Source organism: Pinus tabuliformis, chromosome 6, assembly GCF_031772625.1.
Source record: "Pinus tabuliformis cultivar Carrire ecotype Pingquan chromosome 6, CPIR1, whole genome shotgun sequence".
Lineage (NCBI taxonomy): Eukaryota > Viridiplantae > Streptophyta > Pinopsida > Pinales > Pinaceae > Pinus > Pinus tabuliformis.
This window is the reverse complement of record NC_142292.1, coordinates 2,104,159,325-2,104,168,689: the sequence shown is the minus strand read 5'-3', so window position 1 is coordinate 2,104,168,689 and position 9,365 is coordinate 2,104,159,325.

The following is a 9,365-nucleotide window of genomic DNA, read 5'->3' as shown; positions in this document are numbered from 1 at the left end:
TTCTTCAGATGGTAACACTGTATCCAAGCAATCTAGAGCTGAAGAAGAATCGAGGGTCCAAGTCGGAGCCACATTGCCATCTAACTCCTCTTGTGAAAAAGGAGTGGGATGGTTTTCTGCAGAGTTAACGATAGATTGATAACTAAGTTCCACTGCAGACATGGGAAATGCCATTCCACCTACCTGCCCTCCATCTAATGTGGTGGTAGATGAAGGTAAGGGCCAAGGGTCTGAAAAATAATGAGTTCGAAAGAACTCTTTCCAAGAAGGTCCCTTAGAGGATGAAATTGCATTAATTCTAGTTGTAGGAGGAGGGAGGTCAAAAATACCCATTAACAAAGAGTACATCCCAACTCCTAAATTCTCAATAGGTTGATGGGGATTGTCCACCAATGGAACGGTAGAATCCGAAGTTGCATGGGAGTCACCTGGAGAATAGTCTAACTGATCAATTCTAACAATCCTCCCCTCATGAGGAAAACAGAGGATGCGGAATAATGATGAAACAATGGCATCCATCTTGTAAATCCAATTGCTACCTAAGAGGAAGTTATAATCCAGGTTTGCATCAACAATTTCTACCTCAATATTTACTACCTTTCCCCCAACACAGATAGGAAAGGCTGGGATAATTCTGTGTGGCCTATGAGAATGTCCATCAAATGCCATCAAAAGAGTGGGTGAAGGAACAGTTGAAGGTGATCCAATGGCCTTCCAACATGACATAGACATCATGCATGTGGAAGCTCCCTCATCTATAACTGTCCGAAAAATATTGGTTTTTCGGTATGTGGACTTTATCTGGAAATCCATATGGTGAGGAAGTCTCTTTTTGACATTCATCATATCAAAAGTGAGCACTAAAGAATTCTTTGGATCTACTGCACCAATGGCCGAAAGCAAAGCACTTCTCTGAGCAGGGCACGACTGGAGTACCTCCAATGTAGACATAGCACAAGGACTTTGAGCCAGATCTTCTATAGTTGATTAGTTCTGGGCTGCCCTAGCATTAAGGTTAATAGTTGAGCGCTTTGCGGAACCTTTCGGTATCCGAGGTATAGACTCAATAGAGGGTCGCTCAATATGAAGTGGCTCTGTGGCTTCGGGAACATATTTAGCCTTAGATGTTTCCAATTTACCATAATTGTGTGCTCGCGTAGCGACGTCGATATGAGAGCTCATCATATAAAAATTTGAGGAATTTTCCCCTTCCTGGTTGTCCCCTGCAGAGGTACCAGCGTTTGAATTCATGTCAGCAAGTAATTTCTGCCCTTGGGGAAAAGGTTTAGTCAGAACAACTTGGGAGCTAGAGGACCCTTGCTGCACTAATAAGCATTGAGCGTCTTGTATCTTGGGGCAGAGGTGAGTCAGATGATCTCCATTTCATAACTTGCATGGAAATTTTACCTTTTTCTTAGACTCTTTCCTACCCTCTCCGGCACCATTGTCGGGTTTGTTTGCATTTCCTTTCCCTTCCTGGTTCTTCTTCTTACCTCGTCCCTTCCTCTTCCCATCGGATTGTTGATTTCCTTTGGGGTTAGAGGTCTGGACGACGTTTATAGAGGTAGGTTGGGAAGGTGTAGGTGTAGACGGTGCTGCCTGGTTAGGAGAAGTAGTTTGTAGAGACAACTGCTGTAATTGATTCAAAAGGTTCACCGTGTTAACATCAATCGATCCGACTATACCATCGGCGTGGGGGCCTGGTTTCAGTTTGGCTAAATTGACCTTAGATCTAGGAGCATCAGGTAGAATTTTCTGAAGAGTCCTAGACTGAGAATATATCAGTTCCAATTGCTAGGCTCGGAAAATAGCCTGCTCTTCCGAATAAACACCGGAAAGAGACACGTCCTTTGAGATCTCAGGTTGTAATTATTTGAGAAACCATTCGAGAAGGAACTCAGGTGGGATTTTAGCCTTGATAAGCTTTTCCATCCTCCTCCATTCCTGGATGTGATCCAAAATGTGAGTTGCGGTGTCTTGCCGAAAGTTAGCCAGAAGTTTAGTTCCAGCTTCATATCGGACAGGCAACTGAAAACTGTTCAAAAAGGTAATAGCCAAATCATAGAAAGAAGTATAGGTGCCCCTTGGCAACTCTATATACCATTTGGCCGCATTTCCGGTTAGGGTGCGTTGAAATAACCTCAACCTGATCGAATCATCTATCAGGGAGTTGGATGAGCACCATAAGTGAAATGTGGTTACGTGGTCTCCTAGATCTTCACCACTCTTTCCTTCAAATTTTGGGATATCCGAGGGAAGTTTAGTTGGGACCAGAGGCCAAGCCATATTGTACCAAATCGAATCATTTTTCAATTTAGTTAAGTCTGGCAAGTTCAGCGTGGCCAGAAAAGGAAGTCATGGCAGACCTTGGGAATTCCATCCAGAGTGGGCGGGGTTCCCAAAGGTTTGAAAAGAATGGCCTGGATTTTGAAAAACACCAGGTTTCCCGAAGTAACTCGTAGAGCCTACTGAACCAAAAGGTGGACCTTGTGGTCTAGAAAAATTCAGAGTTTGACCAACTCCTGCCGAAAATCCTCCATAACTAGTGAAGTTACCCCCTAACGAAGTATTGAAAGGAGCTGACAGCCCCTGATAAGGATTCCATGCATTAGCAAAGGGTGGAAAATTCTGAAACAAATTAACTGAAGAATATGACACATTCCCTTGTTGGCCGAAAAATTGATTCCCAGCTCCTATCCCACTAACCACAGGGTTTGTCCAACTCTGGAAGGGGTTACTACCTTGACTTGTAAAAGGAAAAGGCATTGACCCTACTGTCGGATTGGAATGTGGTATATGACCACTTCCAAATGGGAAACCCTAAAAAGAAGTCGATCCACTCATCATGGATGTAGAGGCGGTCGATGGTATGTTCAAAGGAACTGAAGGAATCTCGTGAGATGGCATTCCATAAGGGAAAAATCCAAAACTAGATGCAGTAGCCTGAGAACTTCCACTCATTGACGAAATGGAAGTAGACCCAAATATAGCCGTGCTGGGAGTAATAGAAGGGATGGAAATAGTTCCTCCTCCTTGTACAGATATGGGAGTCTGCATGCTCGCAACACTTGTCGTAGATGCCATGCTTCCAGCAGTGGTCATCGAAGGAATAGATGTATGTAAACCTAGGCTCGAAGGCCTATGAGTCGGAGTTTCGACGTACAATAGAACGTCTGGATGATTAGGAGGAAGAGGAGAATTTGGAGCCACAACTACTCTGAAAGCTCTTCAACTTCGATATTATCTTCCGACTGAAAAAGTACTCGAGAAAGAACTGGTGTGTTCCTCTCTAACTCTCTACTAGTGCCAGGTCTATCTTGTGAATCAATGACCCCAAGCGGAGGATCAATCTCTAATGCACCTGCTGCCATTGGTTGAAAACCACTGGTAGAATCACTCCTACGCCTTCTAGGAGAAGGCTCAAGACTCGTAGGTGATAGCCCACGAAGTCTCCTAGACCGTCAAGATGGTCAGCCAGCCACTTTGAATTATTTAAAAGATCTACTTAAAGACTCAAAATATTATAGAGTTAGGCCAACTAGGAGCAAAGAACACTCACTAAAAAGTCCCTAAAGATATCATCAATCAAACAACCCTCAAGTATTTGCGCTCCGGGTGATTAGGACCGGACACCAAAATACAAGAAAGATAATAAGAAGGGCCTTCCAAAAATAGACTGGGGTAATTATGCCCCATGCCTACTAGCGAAGGTATCAGAGGTAGTTACGCTGACCTCCAGACAACAGCCTTTGTCGGTGTAAGCCCCCAAGCTTCGCAAGGGTGCCCTCCAGAAGTACTGTTGAACGTGATACAATGTCAACCTCAGGTGCCATGGGATTCCCCTCCACAACCACCTATGTGGTCCCTAGGATAGGCAACTATGGTCACCAACTCGTCTCAAAAGCCGGGTGGAACAGTCGTGAGGTGGGATCCGACAAGTAAGAAAGGGGGTATCTCTCGTCCTTACCTTCACTCACCCTCGTGCTTTAGTCCTAGTTATGGAGCTTTCCCGGTCTTCCTAATTCTATTGGATTTCACTCGTTAATCAAACTTCTTGTTTTGTAATTTTGAGCGGCCTTGGAGAGTTAAATCTCCTCTCGCCTAATCCAAGTCCCTAATAAACCTAAACTTGTTGGTGTATTCTGATGACAATACAAAAGTTCTAGTTTATTTTAATTAATCGCTTGATTTTAATGGTTGGTATTTAAGTCAAGGGTATAGATGGGAGTGAAACCAATGATGTGTGTATGACGCAACATAAATCAATGAAAAACTAACTACATGAATGGAATAATTTTTTCTTCGATGAAAAGAGATCTCTATATGGGTTCTACAAAACTTGTAAAAACCAAAGTACTTTTTCTCTTCTTTTCTTGAAACACACTTCACACACCCAAAAAACTAAAAGACTATGAATTCTTTAACAATGCAAACTACCCTAATGCAAGATATAATGGAGATGCAAGATCCTAAATTGCTCAAAAAAGCAAAAGCAATTGTTTATAACTAACAATGAGCCAACTAAAGTACCGAAGAGGATACAAATTTTGAACACAAAATTCTCTCCAAACAAGAAGGACAAATTGAAAAAGATTGCAATTCACTTTCAACAACAAAAAGAAACCAAAAACCAAACTTGGCAAAAGAAAATCAAAAACAAAGTTTTTTGAGATCTTTTATTTTTAAAGAAACAACCAAAAACAACCTTTTGAAATCACCCAAAACACTACTAAAACTCAAAGAGCAAAAAGAGAGCACAAGGAGTCTTTGCAAGTTAAAAACTCGAAAATGAACGAAAACTTGACCAAAAAGACTTCAACTTGTACAAAACGACTCAAATAGTAGCAAAGAGTTTGACAAACTGACCAAGAAGCTAGGAAAGAAATACTTCCAAATTCGTCAAAAAGACTTTCAAAAAGCAAGAAAAGCTATGAGGCCACAAAACGAAGGAAAGCAAAGCAAGTAGATCTGAATTCTGAGCTTGACACTGAAATTGAAAACAATCTCGCATTCTGGAGGCCCAGAACAATCAAGAACTTCTGAACGAAGTCTTGTGTGCCAAAACACTAATTACAAACTCACTCAAAAAGCAAACCTAGGCCAAATCTTTGCAATGAGGAAGAGACTTCAAAATAGTAAGCTTGGTGAATAATTAAATTCTTCAGTCAGAAATTGACCATATAGAGACTAAAAAGACTAGGCAACAAATCTATCTGGGGAGGGAGATTTGAAAAAACAATGCAAAAATCTACATACACGACTGTGTTTAAACACAGAAGCATGCACACGCGCTTCTGACAAAGGAAACTCGCGTATACGTAGGTTCACTTTACAGAAACAAGCGTGTATATGCTACTGTAAACAAAGTAAAAAGCGTATACAAAGCTTTGCAAGAAAAATAAAAAACAAAGTCTGATCCAAAAGATCAGACTTGAAGCCTGAGACTCTAGTAGACCAAATAAGACTGTAACAACAAGCAAACCAAAGACTGAGCCCTGATTGATAATGAACAACCCAAACCAGGAATAACAAGATTTTTATCCCCAGCAGAGTCACCAATTCTACTCCAGGAATAAGTACCCAAGGGCTTTGGGTTAGAACCCCAACAGAGCAGAAGCAAACTACAACAAGAAACACGTATACAGCTCAGGCAAAATGCTTATATAATCAAACTACGTAAGAGCGATCGTACCCGGATTTCCTTCGTTTGAGTAGGTCCCGCAAGGTTCAGACCCTTTGCAACTTCCAATGTTCTTAAAACCTGAAAATCATTCAATTCGAACATACATAGAAGTATAGAAGTAAAGCATGTTCACGAAATTGACTTTATGTCATATAAACAAATGATTGATCATACATCAAAACATCATTCATATCTGAATTAAAACATAATTTAATATATACACAAAGTTAATTTTGAAAACAAGACAACATTTCTTTTATTGCGGTAGCTATAAATAACATGGAGAGAATTCACCTGAGTCTTCTTCTTCCGGCTCCAAGCAGAACCGTCCTCCAGATTCGTCCTATCCCAGCCTTCAACAATCTTCTTCCATAACCAACACCATGATATCTCAAGAAAAGGGAGAATATCTATAATCAAGGAAACAAGGGTTTCCTGAAGCTTGGGGAAGTGCACGAGGCACAGGGATTCATCAGACTCAGTCAGGGATAATCTTAGTATAATAATTCTATCTCTTATCCTCCTTAAGGCCTTCCCATAGAAGTCTATTTATACTTCACCCAATTAGTTTTTTAGTTGGGAAACAGTTTGGCCAAGTGAAATAGGAGATAATCAACAGGTAAAACCCATGAACTCCGCCCATAATTAAGGAAATTTAATTTTTTTAAGTGTTTTAATACATATACGCGGGTTGGGTATTGACTAACCCGTGTGTACACGCTTTTAGATCAGGGCAAAGTAGCGTACAGGGAATAAAACATTGTTTTTAATATATTTGGACCAAGTCTGGAAGGAGGAGTTGCCCTAGGCCATAAACAAAGCATCACAAATACCAAGAGTGGTAAATGGTGCTATAACAAGTAGGCTTCGGGAAGGCCAAAACAACCCTAAGAAACGAGTCAGTTCTGCCACCAAAAATGGCCTCAAAATGGTGTGAAAGTATGCCATAGGGGTCTGTCAAATAGGATTGAAAATATCAGCTATAGTCCAATCAATCCACATAAATACATACAATGTTTAATCCCAGAAGAACTTCAAGAACTCGACCTTCTACTCAAGATATTCGTGACTATGCTGGCCTCAGAATTTTAGAGTAAATTTTGTTAGATAATTGCATGAGATTAATGATCTTGGAGGGTAGTCAAGCCCTTTATTTATATTAGACAAGGGGGATTCTAAGAGGAGGTCGATGTGCTCAAAAGGATATGGGGTTGACCTTAAAAAATTCAAATTTGAATTTTCAAATTCATATTTTGCTGAGTCGACCAAAATTTCAATATTTGAATTATTTTCATAATTGAAAAACCTTGACATGAACCTCCTTTGAAAGCTAAATTGGGCTAGGATATTCCTCATTTGAGGGTTGATTGGTCAACCAACGACCCACACAATTTAAACAAATTTTCTTGAATATGAATGCCAATATTTAACAAAAAATAAAGCTTCCTTTTTCAAATTTGGGTAGCATGACCGCACTTTCGAGGCTTCATCTTTGGCAAGACATATCTCTTGAACTTTGAGGAGTTATGAGGTGTACCACCTATTGTTAGAAACACCATGAAGAGCACTATTAGCTGATGATGGTCTAGCGTGCAAATTCACTATCCTTCTCATCCATTTACTTCAAAAGATGCAGAGCTTCATCTAGTTATTGCTTGGGTTGACATTAATGACAACCTATTTCTAACATGAACAAGATCTTCCCTTGTAAAGTGTGCTACCCCCTTCTTTGGAAATGCTCGTACCTCTAAAAATAGATGGAAAACCCCTTGACAAGGATCCAGCCAAGCCAGAGACTATATTTGGGCTTACATCTCCTCTGAATTCATATTATAGTAGCTCTAAGACAATACCAAAGGAACAATCCATTAGGATGCATTTTGAACAACAACAACAAGAAGATGATGAGATGGGTTCTAAAAAATATGATGATGAGGACTATGCAATTTGAAGGTCCAATAAAATTGTTAATGACAACTATGCCAGGCATAACAATTCAAGTGACACACACTACGTTAAGGAAAAGCATTTCGAGGTATTTGTTTCCTCTACTTTTGTAGGGACCTTCCATATGATGCATTTTTTTTTGTATATTTCAAACTCAAGATAGTAGAAACAAGTTCTATATACTGGAACCAAGCTCACAATTAACTAAATACCAAGTGATATGATTTAAGATATGATACTGTAAATAATAAGTAATTAGGGATTCCCTTTTAAACTAGTGATTCGTTAACCACAACCTTTATGAAAGTCACATATTACTTAAAAATACATCAAAATTGAAAACACATAAATTTAACACGCCAATAACCCATAAATTTTCAATTCAACCATCATACATTCAATTTTTCAATCTTGTCACTATAGATGCAACAACAATCCTGTAATAGTACTATATGATTACATGAGGTACCATTCACCAAGGAATAGAGATTCAATGTTGGCTTTGTTGCTACTTGCGCTTCCTGGTTGTTTCCCATGTTCACGTGTGAAGGATGATGCGTCCTGACCGAACGTTGCTGACTCATTGGTTGACCTCCCTACCTACTCCATGGGTACTCTTCTTCCCCACAGACCCCCGAGCTACAATGGGGCTATAAGTAGAGGAAGAATACTAGCAGATGGAGGTGAGCACTACTAGCTCAAGAGCTCGCTTTCTAATGATCTCCACCTCACCAAATTCACTGCAGCATTCATAGTCACACATAATAACATTATCTAATCCATCCAACAATAGGGAAAAAATATCCCTTCTCCCATTGCTTTCTCCTTCTTTTATAGAAGGATTCATAGGTGACACTTGACACTTCATGCAAAAATAACTATTTTTATTAATTTAAAAGTTTGATTATTCACCCACCCATGTGTCACCCTCCCACTATGGCTCTCCTAAATTATTTACTTAAATTCTTATTCATAATAATATTTTTCCTCACCCCAACATAACTCCCTATTTCTTCTCATAGTCATCTCTTGATCCCACTTTTCTACTCCTTAATTTGTGCTAATTACTGAAGTAAATTTTTAGGTCTTAGTTTTGATCCCCCAGCTATACTCTAGTTTAACTCAAATTGACTCTTAGACGATCCTTGTGTTGGCTCTTGCAACTGGGAGGTTCTCTCATGAAACTAATTCCTCTAATTTAAATTATTATTCTTTAATTACATTCACCACCCTATTTTCTTAATGAGGTTAAAATATTCCAAGCTCAATGTTTCCAATTAACTCTATGCCCCTTGCCCCCCCCTTTGCTTATTAAGACCTTACATACTTTAGAGTTACTTTATATGCACATTTTCTACCTAAGATTTTCAGTACGTGGGAAGGGTAAAGTTCTTAATTGGTCCAATCTTTTATTTCTTCCTATTCTCCCTTTACCCCAATGTTTACTCTTGATTTAGTTAACTTGGTTCTAAAGTTTCACTCACTTCATTATGTGAATTAGTATGATTACCTTATCTTAATTATATCTCAATGGTTTCCTTTTTATGCCAAGGGTGCCAAGTCGTTCATGCCCTTCAAGAACTTCCCTTTGAAATTCCAAGGGTGCCACACCAAACAATTTCTTCTTGATGCTAAGGGTTCCAAGTTGGTCATACCCTTCAAGAACTTCCCTTTTAAGTTCGAAAGTTGTCATGCCTCTTTCCCTTCAAGCATCTAGTGACAACGAGGGGAAAAA